Below are 22,880 nucleotides of genomic sequence, written 5' to 3'. Positions count from 1 at the left end.
GAGTTTGAGTGAACTCTGGGAGTTGGTGATGGACAGGGAGGCCTGACGTGCTGCAATTCATGGTGTTGCAAATAGTCGGACACGACTGAGCAATGGAACTGAACTGAGTAAGTAATTTCTGGGAAAATACTTTGAGATAAGTACATATCCTATTTCCCTTTAAAATTTATGTTATAGCTCTATCATTCTTTGATGATTCATGCCTAAATAAATTATTGCTATCATAATCTCAAAATGATGACTTTCTAGTGCCATCATCCCTTCTACTTTTAGTAGTTGGCATTCTTGTACTATAAAAAAAATTTCATTTCTCTCTCATTTACTCAATGGGTTATAATTCATTACTATAATTTTTTATTTTGAAATTTTAATTCTGCTGGCTTTGGTCACTGAAAGCCCCTTCTGGCTTGCCCTCTGTCCTTTGGACACAATCCTATAATTTTTTTTTTTTTGAGCACTTTCTTACTTTAGGGTAGTATAAAATGTTCCAAATTCATTTGTACTTTTCCTGTTTCAACCCTGGAAAATTCCAATGCGATACTATGGAGTTCTTTGTAGCCTTCCTCTATTCCATATTGGTATCTCCCTTCTCCAAGATCTACAGCTCTGGTCATCAGTATCTTTACTCATTAGCTTAACACTGCAATACACAAAAAAAGTAGTTTCTGAATTGCTACCCTCTTACTACTATGAAATACACACTTAGCGAGTAGAGCTCAAAATTAGCTTATAGTTCTTTTTGTCTTTAGAATAAGGGTATAGTTCAAAAGTTATTAAAATATTATATAAAGTTATTTGGTTAGTTCTTTTTATCCCTCCAAGTTGTACTATTTGAAAAAATATGTTTACAAAGCTAATTATACTTGGTTATATTTAGCTTATGTGAAATAGTTAATATGAAGGTTCTTCTGTAGTTACTAATGCATTTCAATATGATGTCAAATTGGAAATATTTTCATTTACTTCATTTTTTACAATATTACTCCAAGTATACATTAATTGTCAATGTGTCCATTACAGGTACAAGCAATGACAGAGCAAGTAAATGGGGAACAAAAGTGAAAGTGAAGTAGCTCAGTTGTGTCCAACTCTTTGCAACCCCAGGGACTATAGCCTACCAGGCTCCTCCATTCGTGCACAGGATTTTCCAGGCAAGAGTACTGGAGTGGGTTGCCATTTCCTTCTCTAGGGGGATCTTCCTGACCCAGGGATCAAATCCAGGTCACCCACATTGAAGGCAGACTCTTTTACCATCTGAGCCACCAGGACAGTCCTATGAGGGACCAGGAAGTAAATGGGCCAGAAACGAATCTCCTGTGCAGAAGAATTCCAAACAATCTATGCAGTTTTGTTTCCAAGAAGGTGGAGCATAACTCCTTACTACTTGAGTGTGGGTTATGCATTGTGACTTTCTATCAAACAGGATAGGAAAAAAAGATATAACAAGAGCAACTTAACAGTAAAAAAGCCTACTAAACACTATCTCAGCTAGGTAATTAAGACTAACCTCAATAATGATAAGTCATTTTGATAGCATTTATTCTTGATATATGGGGTTAAAATAGCACATCTGTGATCTTCCTCCTCAAAATACTTTACCTCAATCTATGCAAGTCAGGAAGCAACAGTTAGAACTGGACATGGAACAACAGACTGGTTCCAAATAGGAAAAGGAGTATGTCAAGGCTGTATATTGTCACCCTGCTTATTTAACTTATATGCAGAGTACATCATGAGAAACGCTGGACTGGAAGAAATACAAGCTGGAATCAAGATTGTCGGGAGAATATCAATAACCTCAGATATGCAGATAACACCACCCTTATGGCAGGAAGTGAAGAGGAGCTAAGAAGCCTCTTGATGAAAGTGAAAGAGGAGAGTGAAAATGTTGGCTTAAAGCTCGACAATCAGAAAACGAAGATCATGGCATCTGGTCCCATCACTTCATGGGAAATAGATGGGGAAACAATGGAAACAGTGTCAGACTTTATTTTCTTGGGCTCCAAAATCACTGCAGATGGTGACTGCAGCCATGAAGTTAAAAGACACTTACTCCTTGGAAGAAAAGTTATGACCAACCTAGATAGCATATTCAAAAGCAGAGACATTACTTTGCCGACTAATGCCCATCTAGTCAATGCTATGGTTTTTCCAGTGGTGATGTATGGATGTGAGAGTTGGACTGTGAAGAAGGCTGAGTGCCAAAGAATTGATGCTTTTGAACTGTGGTGTTGGAGAAGACTCTTGAGAGTTCCTTGGACTGCAAGGAGATCCAACCAGTGCATTCTGAAGATCAGCCCTGGGATTTCTTTGGAAGGAATGATGCTAAAGCTGAAACTCCTGTACTTTGGCCACCTCATGTGAAGAGTTGACTCATTGGAAAAGACTCTGGTGCCGGGAGGGATTGGGGGCAAGAGGAGAAGGGGACGACAGAGGGTGAGATGGCTGGGTGGCATCACGGACTCGATGGATGTGAGTCTAAGTGAACTCTGGGAGTTGGTGATGGACAGGGAGGCCTGGCGTGCTGTGATTCATGGGGTCGCAAAGAGTCAGACATGACTGAGCAACTGAACTGAAATGAACTGAACCATGAGAAAAACATCAGACAAGCCCCAAGTGACTGATATTCTAGAAAATATCTGACCAATACTCCTCAAAACTGGTCCAGTCATCAAACACAAGGAAATGATGAGAGACTGAAGCAAACAAGATTCTATAGAGACATGACCTAGTAAATGTAATATGATATTGTGAGTGAGATCTTGGAATAGAAATAGAACATTAGGTAAAAAGTAGGGAAATTTGAACAAATATGAAGTTTAGTTAATGATAACATATCAATTTTGATTTATTAATGTATCAAAAATACTCTGCTCATTATGTTAATGCAGGATCCTGGTTGTGGGACATAGCGGAACTCTTCCTATCTTTGCAATTCTTCTGTAAACCTAAAGCTATTATAAAATTAAAATTTTATTTTAAAAATCAGTATAAGCTATTTGGAAAATACAAAATGTATGAAGAGGAATACTTAAATCGTCTTTTACACAAGTCCTACATAAATACCTTTAATATTTTTAGCATATTTCTGTCATTTTCTCTCTCTTCCCTTTCCTTCTTTCCTTTTTCCCAACCTCCCTATTTATCCTTGTTCTTTTATTCCAGGTGTTGCAGTGGTAAAGAACCTTCCTGCCAGTGCAAGAGACCTGAGTTGGATCCCTCGGTCAGGAAGATCCCTTGGAGGAGAGCATGGCAACCCACTCCAGTATTCTTACCTGGAGAATCCCATGGACAGAGGAGCCTGTGGGCTAAACTCCGCAGGGTTGCACATAGTCGGACATGATTGAGGCAACATAGCACTCTATTTTTATCTCCATCTCTTTCAATATTTTTCATCCTTCCCATTCTCTCTCTCACATTCACGGATTCTCTTTGGGTAAGCGTATGTGTAATTTGACCAGATTCCAAAATAAAATAGACGAGAAATTTTAACTGATTCTGAAAAGTTGCAACCAAATCAAAAATATAGAAGGATTAGAGAGTAGGCAGAAGAATTACTGAAGAGATTTCCTCGGAGAAAGCTGTCTCTGTACTGTGAGCCCTCCCTTCACCCCACCCCACCCCAGACCCTGGAGAAACCTTTACTTGAATCTCATAGGACCACTCACAAGACTTAAGATTCATTATGAGGGGCTTCTGTAGTGGTACAGTGACTAAGATGCTGCGCTCCCAATGCAGGGGGAGCGGGTTTGATCCCTGGTCCAGGAACAAGATCCCACATGGTGCAACTAAGGGTTCACATGCTGCAACTAAAGATCCTGCATGCTGCAGCTAAGACCCAGTGCAACCAAACAGACAAATACATTTTTTTAATGTGTTACTGTAAAAGACTCTAGGTCCATCTACATTTCTGCAAATGACCCAATTTCATTCCTTTTGATGACTGAGTAATGTTCCACTGGGTATATGGACCACATCTTCTTTACCCATTCATCTGTCAATGGACATTTAGGTTGCTTCCATATCCTGGCTATTTTAAGTAGTGCTTCAGTGAACCTTGGGGTACACGTGTCTTTTTTGGATTATGATTTTGTTAGTGTATATGCCCAGTAATAGGATTGCTCTGTGGTGACCTAGATGAACAGAATGAGACTGGGGGTGAGAGTATCGAAAAAGATAAAGAAAACTGAACACCAAAGAATTGATGCTTTTGAGCTGTGGTGTTGGAGAAGACTCTTGAGCCTCCCTTGGACTGCAAGGAGATCAAACCAGTCAGTCCTAAAGGAAATCAGTCCTGAATAGGCATTGGAAGGACTGATGCTGAAGCTGAAGCTCCAATACTTTGGCCACCTGGTGTGAAGAGCTGACTCATTTGAAAAGACCTTGATGCTGGGAAAAATTGATGACAAAAGATGAGATGGTTGGATGGTATCACCAACTGGATGGACATGAGTTTGAGCAAGCTCCGGGAGTTGGTGATGGACAAGGAAGCCTGGCATGCTGCAGTCCATGGGGTTGCAAAGAGTCAGACACGACTGAGTGACTGAACTGAACTGGGGGTGAGAGAAAGACCCAAGAGGGAGGGGATTTAAGTATACAAATATCTGATTTGCTTTGTTGTACACCAGAAACTAGCAATATTGTATAATAACCATACCAATTTAAAAAATAATATATGATTTCAAAGTAAAATTGTTACTGTAATCAAGAAAACTTGATGACCACTAAATGATTTGTGCCAATATAGAATATGGCACAAAGTAGAGAGAGTTACACCGGGATAGGCCTGAAGTCTCAAGCTTTGTTGAAATGAGGGGATGAGAGAGTTTTTTCCATTATCCAGTTGTAAACCATGCAAAAGCAACAGGCAGTATTGTGTTATGCTAGGGCTTGTCAACAAAGCTGTCTAGAAGGGCAGAGGAGCTCTAGCTGTAAGTAGCTGGATATGGCCAGTACAATCTTGGGGTCTAAGGAAATGTGCTTTAAGCAACCACTTGTAATAATGAGGCAGCCATCAGATGAAGGGAATTGCTGGATGGAGGTGCTCACCAATGGTAGTCACTAAGGATCCAATAACATTTGATAGCAACTGAGATCCTAAAGCCATCCAGCCTAGCCAGGATGCCTCTGTGCCTATTATGGGCTGAATATTTGTGTTCCCCAAAATTCCTGTGCTGAAACACAAACCCCCAGTGTGACTATATTTTGAGGCAGGATCTTGGGGAGATAATTAGATTTAGACTAGGTCAGGAGGATGGAAACTTCATGATGGGATTAGTGTGCCTATAAGAAGAGGTGGAGCGATCTCTCTCTGTCCTCCCACATACTTTGAAGAAAGGCCATACGGGAACACAGTGAGAACATGGTTGTCCACAACCTATGAAGAAAGCCCTCACTAAGAAGAAACTGGCCAGCACCCTGATCTGGGACTCCCTGTCTCCAGAATTGTGAGAAATAGATATATGTTGTTCAAGACACCCAGTCTGTGGTGTTTGTAACAGCAGCACAAGTTGACTAAAACAGCGCCTTTTCTCGCTTCTACTAGCTTTCTTCTCCTCAGCTTTGCCCCCAGAAACCAGAAACGCCAGTTAGCAAGTGGATTAGGGGAAGGGCAGAGGGGTGAAGAGGTCAATCATACAAGCTCTTTCCTAAAGGCAGGCAACTGCCATCTACAGACCTTAGCATGGAGGGAGGTAGGAAGTCTTATCTTTAAACAAAATTTTTTAAATTTATTTATATTTGTGGCTGCACTGGTCTTCGTTGCTGCCTGCAGGCTTTCTTTAGCTGCAATCCACGGGCTTGTCACTGCGATGGCTTCTCTTGTGGCAGAGCACTGGCTGTAGAGCGCTCAGGCTCCTGTAGTTGCAGTGTACAGACGTAGCTGACCTGCAGTACATGGAATCTTCCCCAGCCAGGGACTGAACCCATGTCCCCTGCCTTGGCAGGAGGATTCTTAACCCCTGGACAACCAGACAAGTCCAAGAAGTCTTATCTTTCAGTGAAAATTGAATCACTTGATGGATATCTGAAAATGTGAAATTCTAACTACTGAACTGAAATAATATTTTGTAAACATGAATGTAATAAGGTTTTAAAAGCTGAAAAGTATTGACTCATTCCAAACACCATCCAGGGCTAGGCACTGTTTACTTCTATCAAACAAATATGTAAGAGACAGTGAACTATTAACATGAATTAGTGCTTCAACTGTATGTAAAATCATGCTTGCTCATTATCCTGAATATACATCTGTCATGATCTCAACTGTGTTTGCTCCAGATTTTATATGTTGGAGCTCTAAGCCCTAGTACTTCAAGATGTGACTATATTTGGAGATAGGGCCTTTAAAAAGTTAAAATGTTAAAATAAGGCTGAAAGGGTGGAACTGAATCCTATATGACTGGTATCCTTGTAAGAAGAGGGAACCTGGATACACAGAGAGACACCAGGGGCAGGTGTGCGCTGAGCAACAGCCGTATGAGAACACAGAGAAACGATGGCCATCTGCAAGGCAGAGAGAGGGCCTCAAGAGAAACTGAACCAAAGAGAACCTACTAGCACCTTATCTTAGACCTCTAGAACTGTAAGAAAGTAAATTTCTGTTAAGCTATCCCATGACATAAACATATATGTGAATATATATATTTGAATATATGTGTATATATTTGATATGTCACAGTTATTTCCCCAGCACCTTCTAGTTCTCTGTTTCTAACCCTAAACACATTCCTCAAACTAATTCATTCTCCTTTTCCTCTGTTATTGTCCTTGGCTTTCTTCCTAAGCTGCAGTTGAAATCCATTCTCCTGCACTAGGCCTTCTTTTAGCCTCTATAGGGACAAAATGAGCAGATATAAATGGAGGCTGGCATTTTTCCGGAAGCCTCTTTTACAGGGCTCCTGCAATCACCAGATGCTATTTTTTTTTTCCATCCTCAACCCAAATCCTGTGGTTGAACCAAGCGAAAGTCTGCCAGCTATACCTTAAAAATATCTCATCGACTAATACCCTACCAAGACTAGGAGACGTGAACTTCCCCTAGGCATTGGAAATACATTAGCAAGTTACATAAAAGCTGAACTACCAATTCAAATTCTTTGATGGCTCATTAGCACAATAGGATCAACCTCAGGAGAGGAGGTGTGATATCTGACAGCTGCAAATATACTCTACACCAATCATCCTCTTTTTTCCCTTCTACTTTTCTCCTTATGAGATCTGTGTATTGCCTAGAGTAGAGGTGTGTGTGGCTAGGTGACAGTCCTCTCTCTCGCCAAAAGTTCTCTGTGGCTAGAAGAACAGTTTTTTTTCTTTTCCTTTTTTTCAAGAATGAGGTGTCAAGTCAATAAAAATGATGGAAAGAATAGAGGCACCAGGATGATGTTTGCTGCCCATCATGCCTCTTGGGTTATATGATAGCTCCTGGGCAAGAGAAGAGTTAGGACCAGAGTATGAAGGAGGCCCCACCATAAGGGACCTAGTGCGAGTTGAGGAACTGGCACTGCTCCTATGGGACTCAGTTGCTAGAAAATTGAGCAGAGGATCATTCCCCTCCCTTCCTTAAAATACCCAGTGTTGGTGACTACCTTGGAGAAGGAATACCACTCTGGTATTCTTGCCTGGGAAATCCCATGGACAGAGGGGCCTGGTGGGCTATGGTCCATGGGGTTCCAAAGAGTTAGATGTGACTTAGCAATTAAATTGGAGAAGGAAATGGCTGGTGGGCTGCTGTCCATAGGGTCACACAGAGTCAGACAGGACTGAAGTGACTTAGCATGCATGCATGCATTGGAGAAGGAAATGGCAACCCACTCCAGTATTCTTGCCTGGAGAATCCCAGGGACAGAGGAGCCTGGTGGGCTGCAGTCTATGGGGTCGCACAGAGTTGGACAGGACTGAAGTGACTTAGCAGCAGCAGCAGGGGACTACCTTGGTGGTCCAGTGGTAAGGCTCTGAGCTTCCAATGGAGGGGGTCTGGGTTCAATCCCTGGACAGGGAACTAAATCCCACATACAGCAACTAAAAAAAGATCCCCACATGCCACAGTGGAAAGATCCTGCTTGCCACATCTAAAAGCCAGCACAGCCAATAAACAAATTGTAAAACTCCTGCTTTGATCTCTAGGGACCTCAGCACTTTTATTTTAGCTATATGCATGTATAATCACAGGTGCACTGAGATTCCCTCAAGCAACTGTGAAACATTGGGTTTTGACAAGGGAGAGTTGAGTGAGATGTAGCAGGCGCTATATGTTGTTTGTGGCCGAACGGAGAGAGTGAATGCGTTTTGAGCATGTTTGACAGGTGCTCTTTGAGGATCGCTGAAAATGGGAAGGGAAGATACCTTTTTGACAGAGGGGACATGGGAGTACACTGGAAGTACTGACTGGGGGTAAAATTAACGTGGAAATCTACTTCCTTTCTGCTTTATCTTTCCATGTAGCTCTTGCTCGTGCTCAGTCGTGTCTGACTCTTTGTAACCCCATGGACTATAACCCACCAGGTTCCTCTGTCTATGGAATTTTTCAGGTAAGAATACTGAAGTGAATTTCCATTTCCTTATCTAGGATGTCTTCCCAACCCAGGCATGGAACCTGTGTCTTCTGCACTGCAGGCAGATTCTTTACCCCTGCACCACCTGGGAAGCCCCATGTAAAATAACTTCTAAATCCACAACAATCTCATCCAAAGATACACAATTACATCTACAAAGAGTCTTATTTCCAGATAAGGTCTCATCCACAAGTACCAGGGGTTAGGACTTAAATATACCTATTGGTGGGGACACTATTCAACCCACTACCTATCCTATGGAAGTGTTCCTTCAGCTGAGAATCACTTCCTTTTTCGTTCATCCCAGTTAGGCAAGGCGATTCTTGTAGTCTGTATTATCAAAATTTTAGCATTTATTCATTTTATAGAAAAAATTATATTTAGGTGAACTTTGGTTTTCAAAATACGTTTGGTCTTTATCCACCTTTCGTAGGTAGGAGGGGCTTCCCAGGTTGCTCAGTGGGTAAAGAATCCATCTGCAATGCAGGAGATGGGGTTTTGATCCCTGGGTCAGGAAGATCTCCTGGAGGAGGGCATGGCAACTCACTCCAGTATTTTTGCCTAGAGAATCCCATGGACAGAGGAGCCTGGAGGGCTGTAGTCCACAGGCTCACAAAGAGGCAGACAAGGCTAAAGTGACTTAGTGTACAACACACACACAGCGTGGGTAGGAAGCCTTAAAATGCCTGCCAGTTACACTGTGCTCTGCTACTTACCAAGATAGCCTCAGACAGTTCACTACACCGACCAAGGTTGATTGAACTATTTCCTTTTATTCCTGGGCACCGTGCAGGCGGCATTTCCCACTTTGCTTTGCAGTTTGGTGTGGTCATGTAGCTAGTTGTGAGCAGAAATGCTGCACATCGCTTCCAGCTGGCCCATAAACCCTCTCCTGAGGTCACCCATTCACCTCTCTCCCCCAACTCCCTAACACACTCTGGTCTGGATATCTAGATTCAGGGCAAAGTTGAAAGATACAGGATGATGATGGTGAATCATCTATCAGTCTGAGTTCCTGAATGATTAAGTAAAACAGAGCTCCCTAACAGTGATCAGGAACACCGTTTTGGAATTTCATGGAGTAAGAAATGTACTTCTATTTCACTCAGGACTAAGTGACTAAGATTTTGAGGATTATCTATCAGGTAAGTAAACATTCTCTTAATACAAGTAACAAAGGTGATGAGTAATCTATTCAATTGAGTTCTTCCTAACTGGGAAGTTTGAAGCCCAAAGACACAAAATAGGATAATCTACAAAAAGTGAAAGGGTAAAATTCACACACTTCAAAGTGACCCCTTAGAGTCTAACGAAAAAGCACCTACTTGCCCCTTCTACCTCCTCTCCTGCCATTCAAACTGGTCTCTTTCCTGAACTTGAACATACCATATGCCCTTTGTATATACAGCTTCCTCCACCTGGATTACTCATCTCCCCCAAGAAGACTTCCTTCCTAGCTGTCCCTACATTTACTATATGCCCCCAACCAATACTTTTCTATCATGTTATTCTGCCGTTGTTCCTATAACCCTTTGAAAGTGATCATTTTATTTTTTTTTTACGTGTTTATTTCTCTCTCCCTAGACACCAGAAGTTTCATTAGAATAAAGACCTTATTTGTCTTGGCCATTGTTGTGTCTCCAGCGCCTTGAACAATACTAATCAATACCAAAGATGCTCAGTGATACTTGTTGAATGAATGAATGAGAGAAAGGGGGAATATAAAGGAGAGAAAGCAGCAGCAGAACACCCAAGAAGATCACTTGGAATATACTTATAATAAACTATAATAAACTTTCATTAGTTAAGTCCTGAGTGTATCTCTTTCCTATTGTATGAAAGGACTAATATATACTACGCTATACTGAACTATGCTGTACTATACTATGCTATATATACTGTAGGAGAATGATATTCTTTCAAATTCTTACCTATATTTTTCAATGTATATACCTCATACAGTAATGGGCACATTTCGAAAAGAAGAGAATATTTCATTCAGATCATAGATATCAGAAAACGCTTGAGAGATTTCATAGTCTGAAGAGAGAGAATGGAAAATTTGCTGTTCTGGATTAAGCAATAAAAGGGGTTTTAATGAAAGACTACTAGGACTCAGTGGAGAAGGCAATGGCAACCCACTCCAGTACTCTTGCCTGGAAAATCCCATGGATGGAGGAGCCTGAGAGGGTGCAGTCCATGGGGTCGCTAAGAGTCAGACAAGACTGAGTGACTTCACTTTCACTTTTCACTTTCATGCATTGGAGAAGGAAATGGCAACCCACTCCAGTGTTTGTGCCTGGACAATCCCAGGGACGGGGGAGCCTGGTGGGCTGCCATCTATGGGGTCACACAGAGTCAGACACGACTGAAGGGACTTAGCAGCAGCAGCAGCAGCAGCATTACAACTCAGAGATTCAACATTTCACATGAAGGCCAGGTTTAGGAAAGAGGTAGGAATCAAGCAGTTTTACAGGGCCCAGGAACAGGAGGGACAGTAACCATTTTATGACAGGAATGGTCTAGCCAAGATACCTGCCATCCTAGATATTGCTGCTGCCATCATGACACATCTGACTATGGCCCCTCTGCTGGATTCCATTTCAGTTCCTTTCAGTCACACAGTTGTGTCCGACTCTTTGCAACACCATGAACTGCAGCATGCCAGGCCTCCCTGTCCATCACCAACTCCTGGAGTTCACTCAAACTCATGTCCATCAAGTCGGTGATGCCATCCAGCCATCTCATCCTCGGTCGTCCCCTTCTCCTCCTACCCCAATCCCTTCCAGCATCAGAGTCTTTTCCAATGAGTCAGCTCTTCTCATGAGGTGGCCAAAGTACTGGAGTTTCAGCTTTAGCATCATTCCTTCCAAAGCACACCCAGGACTGATCTCCTTTAGAATGGACTGGTTGGATCTCCTTGCAGGGACTCTCAAGAGTCTTCTCCAACACCACAGTTCAAAAGCATCAATTCTTCGGTGCTCAGCTTTCTTCACAGTCCAACTCTCATATCCATACATGACCACTGGAAAAACCATAGCCTTGACTAGACGGACCTTTGTTGGCAAAGTAATGTCTCTGCTTTTGAATATACTATCTAGGTTGGTCATAACTTTTCTTCCAAGGAGTAAGTGTCTTTTAATTTCATGGCTGCAGTTACCATCTGCAATGATTTTGGAGCCCAAGAAAATAAAGTCTGACACTGTTTCCACTGTTTCTCCATCTATGTCCCATGAAGTGATGGGACGAGATGCCGTGATCTCAGTTTTCTGAATGTTGAGCTTTAAGCCAACTTTTTCACTCTCCACTTTCACTTTCATCAAGAGGCTTTTTAGTTCCTCTTCACTTTCTGCAATAAGTGTGGTGTCATCTGCATATCTGAGGTTATTGACATTTCTCCTGGCAATCTTGATTTCAGCTTGTGCTTCTTCCAGTCCAACATTTCTCATGATGTACTCTGCATAGAAGTTAAATAAGCAGGGTGACAATATTCAGCCTTGATGTACTCCTTTTCCTATTTGGAACCAGTCTGTTGTTCCATGTCCAGTTCTAATTGTTGCTTCCTGAACTGCATAGAGGTTTCTCAAGAGGTAGGTCAGGTGGTCTGGTATTCCCATCTCTTTCCAAAATTTCCACAGTTGATTGTGATCCACACAGTCAAAGGCTTTGGCATAGTCATTAAAGCAGAAATAGATGTTTTTCTGGAACTCTCTTGCTTTTTCCATGATCCAGCGGATATTGGCAATTTGATCTCTGGTTCCTCTGCCTTTTCTAAAACCAGCTTGAACATCTGGAAGTTCACTATCATAAAGGAATTTAGATCTGTGTGCATGCGTGCGTGTATATGGACGCACCCCATTTGCTCAGGTTACCAAAAACTAAATTGATGTATCTAATTGGCAAACTTCCCTGATGGCTCAGTGGTAAAGAATCCACCTGCCAATGCAGGAGACACAGATTGGATCCCTGGGTTGGGAAGATCTTCTGGAGAAGGAAATAGCAACCCACTCCAGTATTCTTGCCTGGGAAATCCCATGGACTGAGGAGCCTGGCGGGCTCTAGACCATGGTGTCACAAAGAGTTGTATTGTGGACACAACTCAGCAACTAAACAGCAAGGGCATATCATAAGACTGGTCTTTAGCTGCTCCTTTATCTAGTATGTTAGGAGTTAGGAAGGAGAGGAGTGCCCTCAAATGACAAACATATTCCAGAAAACTCTACTTAGAAAGCACAGGCTTGCATGTTGAGTAGCTGGATGGTCTCCATGAGGTCAAAGTGAGGAGAAGACAAGAGCTCTAGGACAATGAGGAAGGCTATGATCCACTTGGGAAGAGGCTTGGGGTCAGGCTCAGAAATTTTGGGTGTTATCTAGGAAAACATGTGCATATTATTTCTCTATCCAGATCATAAACTTCTTGATTTAGGGAAAAAAAAAATCTCTCCACCCAACCCCTACTCCATGCTGCCAACTGCACACATATATAGCAGCAAGCACAGTATATTGTGCCTGCAACACAGGAGACCCAGGTTTGATTCCTGGGTTGGGAAGATCGCCTGGAGGAGGGCATCCCACATACAACCCGCTCCAGTATTCTGGCCTGGAGAATCCCACAGACTAGCAGGCTATAGTCCATGGGGTCACGAGAGTCGGACGTGACTTAGCGACTAAACCACCACAATACACTGTACTACACAGGCAATCAACACAGTGAGTAGAGCAGAATATAAGGGATAATAAGTTGATATGAATTCATAAAAGAATAGAAAAAAACAGTTGAAGAACAGGTCACCCTTAGAAACTTAGAAAGAGGTTTTTCTTCAAACTCTTCTATTTCACCTTTTAAGTCCCTAGATATACCACTTCCCCCGTTTCTCCTCTTCCTTAGAAGGGTATTGGAGGAAATAGCACTTCAACATGGGCTTAGTTAGACGCAATTTCCAACCCATGCTGTGCTACTTACCAGCTTTGTGACCATGGGCAAGTCCTTAACCTCTCTGATGTTCAGGTTCCTTGTTCACAAATAGGGCCTTATGGTGATGACAATTTACCTAACAGGGAAGTTTCTCTCTGTCCCCGCTGTCTCTCACTGAGGCACCAAATCTAGTCATGAACTCTGAGTAGTTCTTCAATGCTTTGGGGATTCATTTCTCTCCTTCCTGGCCCCAGTCCAACCTTCATACATCTTAAAAGAGGTAACTTGTGATGCAAATAAATGAAACTTTATTGCTGCAATGACAGGCAGTCAAAGAGTTATTTTTCTCAGGGCATCCTCTACGGTCATTTACATAATACGAATTGGTGATCACTTTTGCTGTAACACATGTGCTAGGCAGTAAGATTTTTTAACTGCAATATATGAAGTTAGTAAACCGTTAGGAAGCTAAAAAGCGCAGAGAGGAAGAGCATAATCTCCTGAGCTTATCTGCTGCTGCTGCTAAGTCACTTCAGTCGCGTCCGACTCTGGGCGACCCATAGACAGCAGCCCACCAGGCTCCTCTGTCCCTGGGATTCTCCAGGCAAGAACACTGGAGTGGGTTGCCATTTCCTTCTCCAATGCATGAAAGTGAAAAGTGAAAGTGAAGTCGCTCAGTCGTGTCCGACTCTCAGCGACCTCATGGACTGCAGCCTACCAGGCTCCTCCATCCATGGGATTTTCCAGGCAAGAGTACTGGAGTGAGGTGCCATTGCCTTCTCTGTTCCGAGCTTATCTACCTCCAGGTAAATCCTGGCTGTAGCACTTACCTGTTGTGTAACCATGGGCAAGTTACTGAAACCCTCTGCACCCCAATTTCCTCATGAGAAGAAGAGGGAGATGAGTGCATATTGTACAAGGTATTAGATTAAATGATATATAAAGTCCTTAGACCAGAGTCAGAACTAAAATTAGTTGAATAAAATGACTGAAAGATCCCTAAATATGAAGAAAATGATACATGTTCTTTTACTAGTAACCTTCTTTTATTCAAAACAGCTAAGCCTGTAATTTGAGCAGATATGTGAGCTCTGACTCAGAGATAAACACCTTATGCTTAACTAAATGAAGGTTAGGCACACAAAGCTTTATGAAGGGTGACACATAATAGCCACTCATTCACATGCTGAGAAGAAAAAAACAGGTGAACCAAGCCCAGACACAGAAAACTTTACCTTCTATTTCTCTCTGAAACACACACACACATCACACACATATCCTTTTTTCTGTCTATGTCCTATATAAGTGCCATATAATATTGTATGAAAGACTGTTAATTTTTCAATGAGTTGAGTTTAAAGCCATTATAAAAACTAATTAGGAACTAACTTAAAATTATAGTATAGTGTTTATGATCATGAACTCTGACTCATGTTTAACCCCTTTATCTGTTTCTCCTGTTTTTCAGATAAGCAGATTAAGTTAAAGATGTTACAATACTTGCACAAAATGACTGGGGAGAGGAGATACATTTATTGGTCTGTAATAGGTTTCCGTTTTTTTAAAAAATAGGTTAGAGTCTTAAATTCTCCACTCACCTAATCTCCACAACAACCCTCCAAAAAAAAGACATAGACCCAACACAACTGAGGGAACTGAAATCCAACAAGAATTGGAAGTTTGTGCAAGATTATAAAACTGCTAAGTAACAGAGCTATACTTTAGACTTCAGCTTGCCTACCCAAATGCCTCGAGTTTTTTCCTTGGTTTCTAAGTTTTTCTCACTTTCCATTAGCTGGGTGAAGCCATATAAAATTAATATAGAGTTTATAGATCAAATTTGGGATTTGCACATAATTCAATGTCTATTCAGAGATGTGCCATGCATAAATCATCATAACTGTTTACTCGCATTCTTGCTTCCTTACCTTTCCTTTACTTTCTCAGGTTCACAGCTTAACATCCTACAGGTACGGACACTGATTTGAATAGAATACCTTTGGAAAGGATTTGGAGAAATATAAGATACGGTCTTTGCTCTCAGATGACTACAGTCTAGTTAGAAAGAAAAAATACTCATGAAAGAAAGGTCAGAGAGGAAAACAATGAAGGAGAGATTCATTTGGGTATCAATTCATCTGAATATTCATATGTCAAGCCCTATGCTTGCCTCTGGTGAATGCAGTGATGAGTAAGCGACACAGTTCAAGTCCTTGTGGAACAAGAGGTGAGATCAGTGAACAAATAATGAAATAATCACAGATATAAAATCTGTTCAGAGTGCCCCTCTGCTCTGGGGTCCATCTCCAGGATCTTCTCTGAAGATCCTAACTTTGAAGCACCCTGTTTTTCTTTTACAGACTCCCATTTCTTTGTCTTTGAAGATGACTTTTCTGGCAATTTTGGGATAGAGTCCTCCCCTTAATGTACAGTAGGTATGTAATCAAGCAGGGTGGGAGTGACTGCTTGCAACTACAAATAAGTATCTAGCTTGGGGGAACTAAATAAAGAATGTGATTAAGAACTTTCTTCTTAAAACATGAAATTACAAACCACAGCAGGCTCAGTTACAAGCTTGCTTGTGATTTGGGGACAGTCAAATATATTCTTGACGCTTCTTATACTTCTGGTTATAACCACGTAGCCATTGGGTGGAGTACTAGAAAGAGGATTTAATTAGGTACATAAAATGCCAGATGTAACCGTTGAGGGAGGGACACACTTTAATTACATTTTCTTTGTACTTATGGTTGAAACTGTAACCAAATTAGGTACTTTGAAAATAGACAAAGTTTGCACAAACATATTTTATAAAAGGCTTGACAAATGTCAGTGTACAAAATTGTATGCTTTCACTAACTAGAAGCTCCTGTATTTCAGTCAAGTTTGGTTTTCTATTTAACCCAAGTTTTAAGGACTCCTTTAAAATTTCAATTGGGGTTGTCATTTATTTTAGGAAATATGAATTGGAGGACAGCATATTTAAATCCAAGCATTAAATCATCTTTTAATGGGAAATTACTATTTCTTGGAAGCTTTTATTTCATTGTCACAGCACTGAAGATCATCTGAATGCTACAAAATGGAGCATTTTAATCAATAATGTGAGTCTGCTGGGTCTTCAGGATTCCTTCCATTACTTCAAGCAATATTTGTATTGACATTTTTATGTATCACACACGATTTCAAAATTCAGAAATTTTTTAATTGCTTCATATATTATAAAAATATTAGACTAATAAAAATAAATTCCTTCCTAGAAATTAAAGGCATGAGTATATATATATATATATATATATATATTTTTTTTTTACTTTTTAACATTTTTTGACAGTGCTGTGTGGCATGTGGGATCTTGGTTCCCCAACAACAACAAGCCAGTGCCCCCAGCAGTGGAGGCACTGAGTCTTAACCATTGAACCACCAGGGAAATCCTGGAATGAATATATATTTAACAATAAAAGGCTCCAGCTTCTCAAAACTTTACCACTTAAAATCAACTCAACAACACCAATAATAACAAATGCAATAAAGTGAAGATGGTATCCCATGGTTTAATATTTGAACAAGTGAAAACATATGCATTATTATATTTATTGAACCGAAACAATCTTGTCAGTTAGGAATTATTTTATCCATTTTATAAATAAAGAAACTGTGGCTCAGAGAGGTTAAGAGTCTCCTCAAATATCACTTGGTTAAGGACTGAGACAGCTAAGATTTGAGATCAGTTTCATCAGGGCTTAGAGCCAACACACTCAACCATGAACAATACAGCCTGATGAGAAGAAAGAAAATCAACTATCAGGCTGCCATAGTAAGCAAAAAGAGAGGCTATAAAGTGAAAGCAGTAGGAAATTACCCAGTGTGACTTCCAGCTGGAATCACTTTCAGTAACTGAAGAATGAGATATTTCAAAAGACTAAATATCAGAAAGCTGGCAATTTAGATATACATTATAAAAATACTGCACAGAATCAAAGTTGATTTTAGTTTCCACCTTGAAAAGGTATGTGGTGATTAAGAACACAAATTGTGGAATCAAGCTATTCTGGGTCCAAGCTCTTGCTCTGTTAACAGCTATACAGTTGTGGACTGATAACCTTTTTAAGCCTTAGTTTACAAAATATTTTTTAAACAGGGATAAAAATAATAATTCTGTCTTTGCTTGGATTTCCTCTAAGAGGAGAGCCCAAGGTAAGACTTCTATACAGGAAGGTTTTTCTGGGAAATGACCTTAAGGAAGGCTAGGAAGAGTCAAACATGAACAAACATGAAGGAAGACAAGGCAATCCAAGGGCAAATGGAGGTAGATCCCTCTGAAGAACCCTTGAAGCATTATGTTAAATGCACCTCAGAATTGCCTCTCCAAGGACAATGGAAAAGGGGAGTATTTATCCTTCATTTCCAGTTGGTCAGAGTTGCCTTAGGTTGTGTTAACATTCTCCTACTTAAAGGTTTGCATGTGTGTCAGAATAGTGTGGAGTGGAGGAAACCTACTTCATGGTGGTGGAGAAACACGAGGGCAGAAAGGATGAGATACTCCGTAGAGTCAAAGTAAGATTCTTTCAAACTACACATATGCATAACGAATTGCTATAGTAAAAACTGGAATAAAAAGGTGAGCTGCAAAATTGTGATAGAATATCAGTAATTGCCAGAGGATAGTGGATTGGATAAAGGAATTGACTTCCAATGTGTGGAATAGTTTTGGCAAATGTCTAGTTTGTGAATGCGGTGATTGTTACATAACTATTTATGTCATAAAGTTATCTAATTGCACACTTAAAATTAATGATTTTAATTATTAATATAATTACTAATAAATATTATACCTTAATAAAGTAGATTTTAAAAGAAAAGGTGAGCCAAGCTGTGCAATACACACAGAGAAGTCTGATGATAAATGCCTACCTCACATCATCATGAGGAATCAGTGTAGTAATATATCCAAAGCACAACTAATACTTACATGAATAACAGTGGCTATTATAATTACTAATCACCTGCTTGAGATAATCCTGATGACTTTGAAATCAGTGGTAGAGTTGGGAAGTTGAATTAGTTTGGAGAAAGATTGATTTAGCCTTGTACTTATTCAAATTAGATGACTAATATTAAAACATGCAAGTGACTAAAGACTTTAGACCTTTCCAATGAGCACTTAGTGTGGAGCTGGATATTTGAGTAGGAGCCTCAAAGAAGAGATAGTTAATGGAAAAAAAAAGAGTAAATGAGAACAACAAGGGAGAATTTGCTGAAAGAAGTTCATCTTTCGATTTCAAGGAAATCATTGAAAGTACAAAAGAAAGATGAAAACTGACATCCTTTTAATGAATATTTTGTGCCAAGGACTTAGCATTATTATTTTCCATAACCACACTGTTGGGTGGATATGATTGTTTCTATTATAGAGATGAGGAAATTAAGGATTAGAGAGGTTAACCCACTAGCTAAAGGCTACACAGTCACTTCATACTTGGACAGGTCTGCCTGATCCAGAATGTCTGACTGTAAACTAATTCAACTTCTCAACTCTACCACTTATTTCAAAGTCATCAGGATTATCTCAAGCAGGTGATTAGTAATATAATAGCCACTGTTATTCATGTATTAATTAATGTGCTTTGGATATATTACTACAGTGCTCTTTCTCGCATATCATATTTCCAGGAGAGTTAGAGAGTCAGAATTATGGATGGAGACTCAGAGTGGCACAGGTCCATTGTGAAGACCTGGAAAGACATGCTGGATATAATGGCTGATAGAAGACAATGAAGGATAACCTTTAAGGAAACGGTTTCTTCCCTTGGCATGACGAGGTTCTAAAGGGATATGATGGTAAAGAAAATGCAGAGCCAGTGGGTGTAGGTTTCCTGATGGAAAACTTAATCTGTGAAAGAGGAAAGGGAAATATAGTAATATAGGTATCCCCATTCAAAGTTCAAGATCCAGATTTTTATTTGATGCAGCCAGTGTAGACCATACGGGTTCGTTTGGTTTTTCATCTCCTGTGTATGTATGTGCCAAAGACAAATTACAATCCTAAGCATCTGGCATTTAAACAAGAAGATGTGATTGCTTTACACCAAAGGACACTTGTTAACACAGGAACTCAGCAGCACTAGAGCACAAATGGGTCTTTGCTCTCTTCTTGAGCTTCCCTGAGAGCTCAGTTGGTAAAGAAAGTGCCTGCAATTCAGGAGACTGCGGTTTGATTCCTATATTGGGAAGATCTGCTGGAGAGGGAATAGGCTACCCACTCCAGTATTCTCTGGCTTCCCTTGTGGCTGCCACCACTGCTTGCCAAAGGTCTACTCTATTTTCAAAGAGCAGCCAAGAGATTGGTGCTCAGATAGTGAGGCAAAGTCCTGATGATTGTCTCTATCTCTGCTGATTCTAGTTGTTTCTTTATGTAAATTTTAGAGGGTTTGTGTTTTTTTTTAATTAGAAAATTATTTCTTAGAATAGCATTGAGCCATAGGCCACTGCAAGTGTGCAATCCAATTATTCTCCCAGATGCAGGAAAGTGAGGGGCAATGAAGAAGACAGCTAGTGACTCAAGGAATAGGAAATGTGATGATAAACCTTTGACAAATCATTCATTCAACAAATATTTATGAGAACCTTTCTGTGCCATTCTAAGTGCCACTGATATATGAGAAAAGAAAACAGAAAACCTCAGCTTCCAGGGAGCTTATACAAAAATAAATATGCACAAGCAATTAAATATACAAAGTCAGAAAGGGAGAACAGCTCTAAAGAAAAACTTTGGGCTAAGAGGATAGTAATGTGAGGTTATTGACTTAGGGTGGTCAGCAAGATTCTTCATTAGGATAGAAAAATGATGGAAGAGAGTGAACCATCAAATATCTGTGTAAAGAGCTTTATGGAGAAGAGAACGGTGAGTACAAAGTGCTTGGGAAATGATGGGAAAAGTCTTATTCGGTTTGTGGAACAGCACGACAGCAAGGCTAGAACATGATAGCAGAGGTGGGAACTAGGCCTAGATCATGTAAGGATAGTGCTGCAATCCTACTGGTAAGAAAGGTGGTTAGATTTCCCCTTACATGTGATAGAAAGTCACTGGCAGAGCTAAGCTTGGTGCTCTCTGATGACTGAGAGAAGCTGGACAGTGGCAGGGGGCGGTGAGTAGGAGGGAGGCTCAAGGGGGAGAAGATACATGAGAATACTTACAGCTGATGCATGCTGTTAGTACAGCAGAGACTAACGCAACATTGTAAAGCAATTATCCTCTGATTAAAAAAAAAAGTCATTGCAGACAGCAAGAAGAAGGGCATCATTTATGATCTCAGGGGCTGTTGCAAGCAGTCATGAGAGAGGTGAAAACATTTTGTTTCTCATCTTTTGCTGAGACAGTTCCCCATCTCTCTAGACTGGGAACCAACTGCATCTTTCTAGTTATATGGCACAGTAGACATGCCACCCTGAGTCTTTACATTGGCAAATGGTAAGGTTGCATGTGAGTACTCAAAATTGTACTGGTGTTTCTGCTGATCATAATAGCCCCAGAAGCCAACCTGTAAAGTGAGTTTTTCTAGGAGAGGGAAGAATGCCAGATGGTAGGCAGTCCTAGTAGATAGGGCTAGAGCTCATTGAAAAAGTCTAGGACCTAAATAATCAGGATTCAAAGAAACAAATATTGCAGTATTTAAATATTACAAATAAGGAGACTTGAGCCCCCCACTGACACCAGTGCTTAGTGGTGAGGAATCTGTGTAGAGTCAGAAAATGCCTGCAAATCTCAGAGAAATGGTTAAAATGGCATTTTTGTTGGGTGGAGGAAACAACACCCCACAACTAGTACCTACTGTTAAATCTATAACTACCTCTGCCAGTCAATAAAACTTTCTCATGCTTGTTACATTTTCACTGTTTCCAAAGTCCTTTCATGGATATGATTTGTTTGACTTTCACAACTTTGGGAGATGGGTGGAACAGGTTAAGATCCTTAATAGTCACAGGCAAGGAAGGAGGGATGCAGAATCATCTGTTCAAGGTCATCATGCCCTTTAGCTCATAAGGGACAGAGAGAGATATGCAGGTCTTTCGACACCTGATTCAAAGATTCATACCTGAGAGCAGGCCATTTTATGTGGATTGTAATGATGTTGAAAATATATGGACTAAATAAAATTTTTGTGTGCTGTGTGCCAAGTTGCCTCAGTCATACCCGACTCTTTTGTAACTCTGTGGACTGCCAGGCTCCTCTGGCCATGGGATTCTCCAGACAAGAATACTGGAGCGGGTTGCCATGCCCTCCTCCAGGGGATCTTCCCAACCCAGGGATCAAACTCATGTCTCTTACGTCTCCTACACTGGTAGTCTGGTTCTTTACCACTAGCGTCACTTAAAAATTTTAGGAGTTAAAAAATAAATGAATGCCATGTAGCCCAAAAGGAGAACACTTACTATAGGAGTTGAAGCCTTGGCACGTGGATACCAAGAAAGCAGACTGATCCAGACAGACTGGAGGCACCATATCTTTGCCTTAAATACCAACAGGGAGAAGGATTCATTGCATGACTTTCCAAAATCCTTCCTGGTTTCCAGAGTGTAGCTCATGAACTTGTCCTCTTTAGCCTTAAATCCATCTATTTAACGAGGCTGCTAGAATAAAAAAGAATATTCACATGCAGGTTGTTGCTCATTTTTATACATTTAACTTTCACACAGCCCAGGCTGGCATGTATTATATACTGACACTCATAAAGGGTCTTTTCTACAGAGAACCCATACTTTGACTTACTGGTTATTGTCGTTTAGTTGCTAAGTCTTGTCAGGCACTTTTACAGACCCCATGGAGCCCACCAGGCTCCCCGGTCTATGAGATTTCCCAGAATACTGGAGTAGATTCCCATTTCCTTCTCCAGGGGATCTTCCTAACCCATAGATCAAACCCTTGTCTCCTGCATTGGCCTGCAGATTCTTTACCACCAAGTCATCAGCAAAGCCTACTTACCAGTTGGCAAACAAGTATTTTAAGCAATCATTTGACAGTTTAGCACCCAAAGTATCACAATTTTTATATTTACAGCTGTGTTTCTATTGTCATTTAAACACTTGCATACCTCCCTTAGGATAGGACGCAAAAGGCTAATTAAAATAAAAAGGCAGTACCAAATGATGCAATAACGCTGAAACAAAGGCTGAATAATCTGGAAACAAAGGCTGAAATAATTTGGAGGGCTAAAAAAGATAACTTTCTGGTCTCAATACAACACTTAACTGTGTAACCAAATACATTAAAAGAATATGTATTCATTATTCATAACATAATTCTGGAAATAGATGGTTGAAGATTGAGTTTAAAGAGGCAGGGTGTAGCAATGGAAGAAACTGACAGATCCTTAAATTATGAATGGATAAGCAAAATAAAGTATTTCAGTGAT

The sequence above is a fragment of the Ovis canadensis genome, chromosome 21 (genome assembly GCF_042477335.2).
Source record: "Ovis canadensis isolate MfBH-ARS-UI-01 breed Bighorn chromosome 21, ARS-UI_OviCan_v2, whole genome shotgun sequence".
Lineage (NCBI taxonomy): Eukaryota > Metazoa > Chordata > Mammalia > Artiodactyla > Bovidae > Ovis > Ovis canadensis.
Note: the sequence above shows the minus strand (reverse complement) of the source record.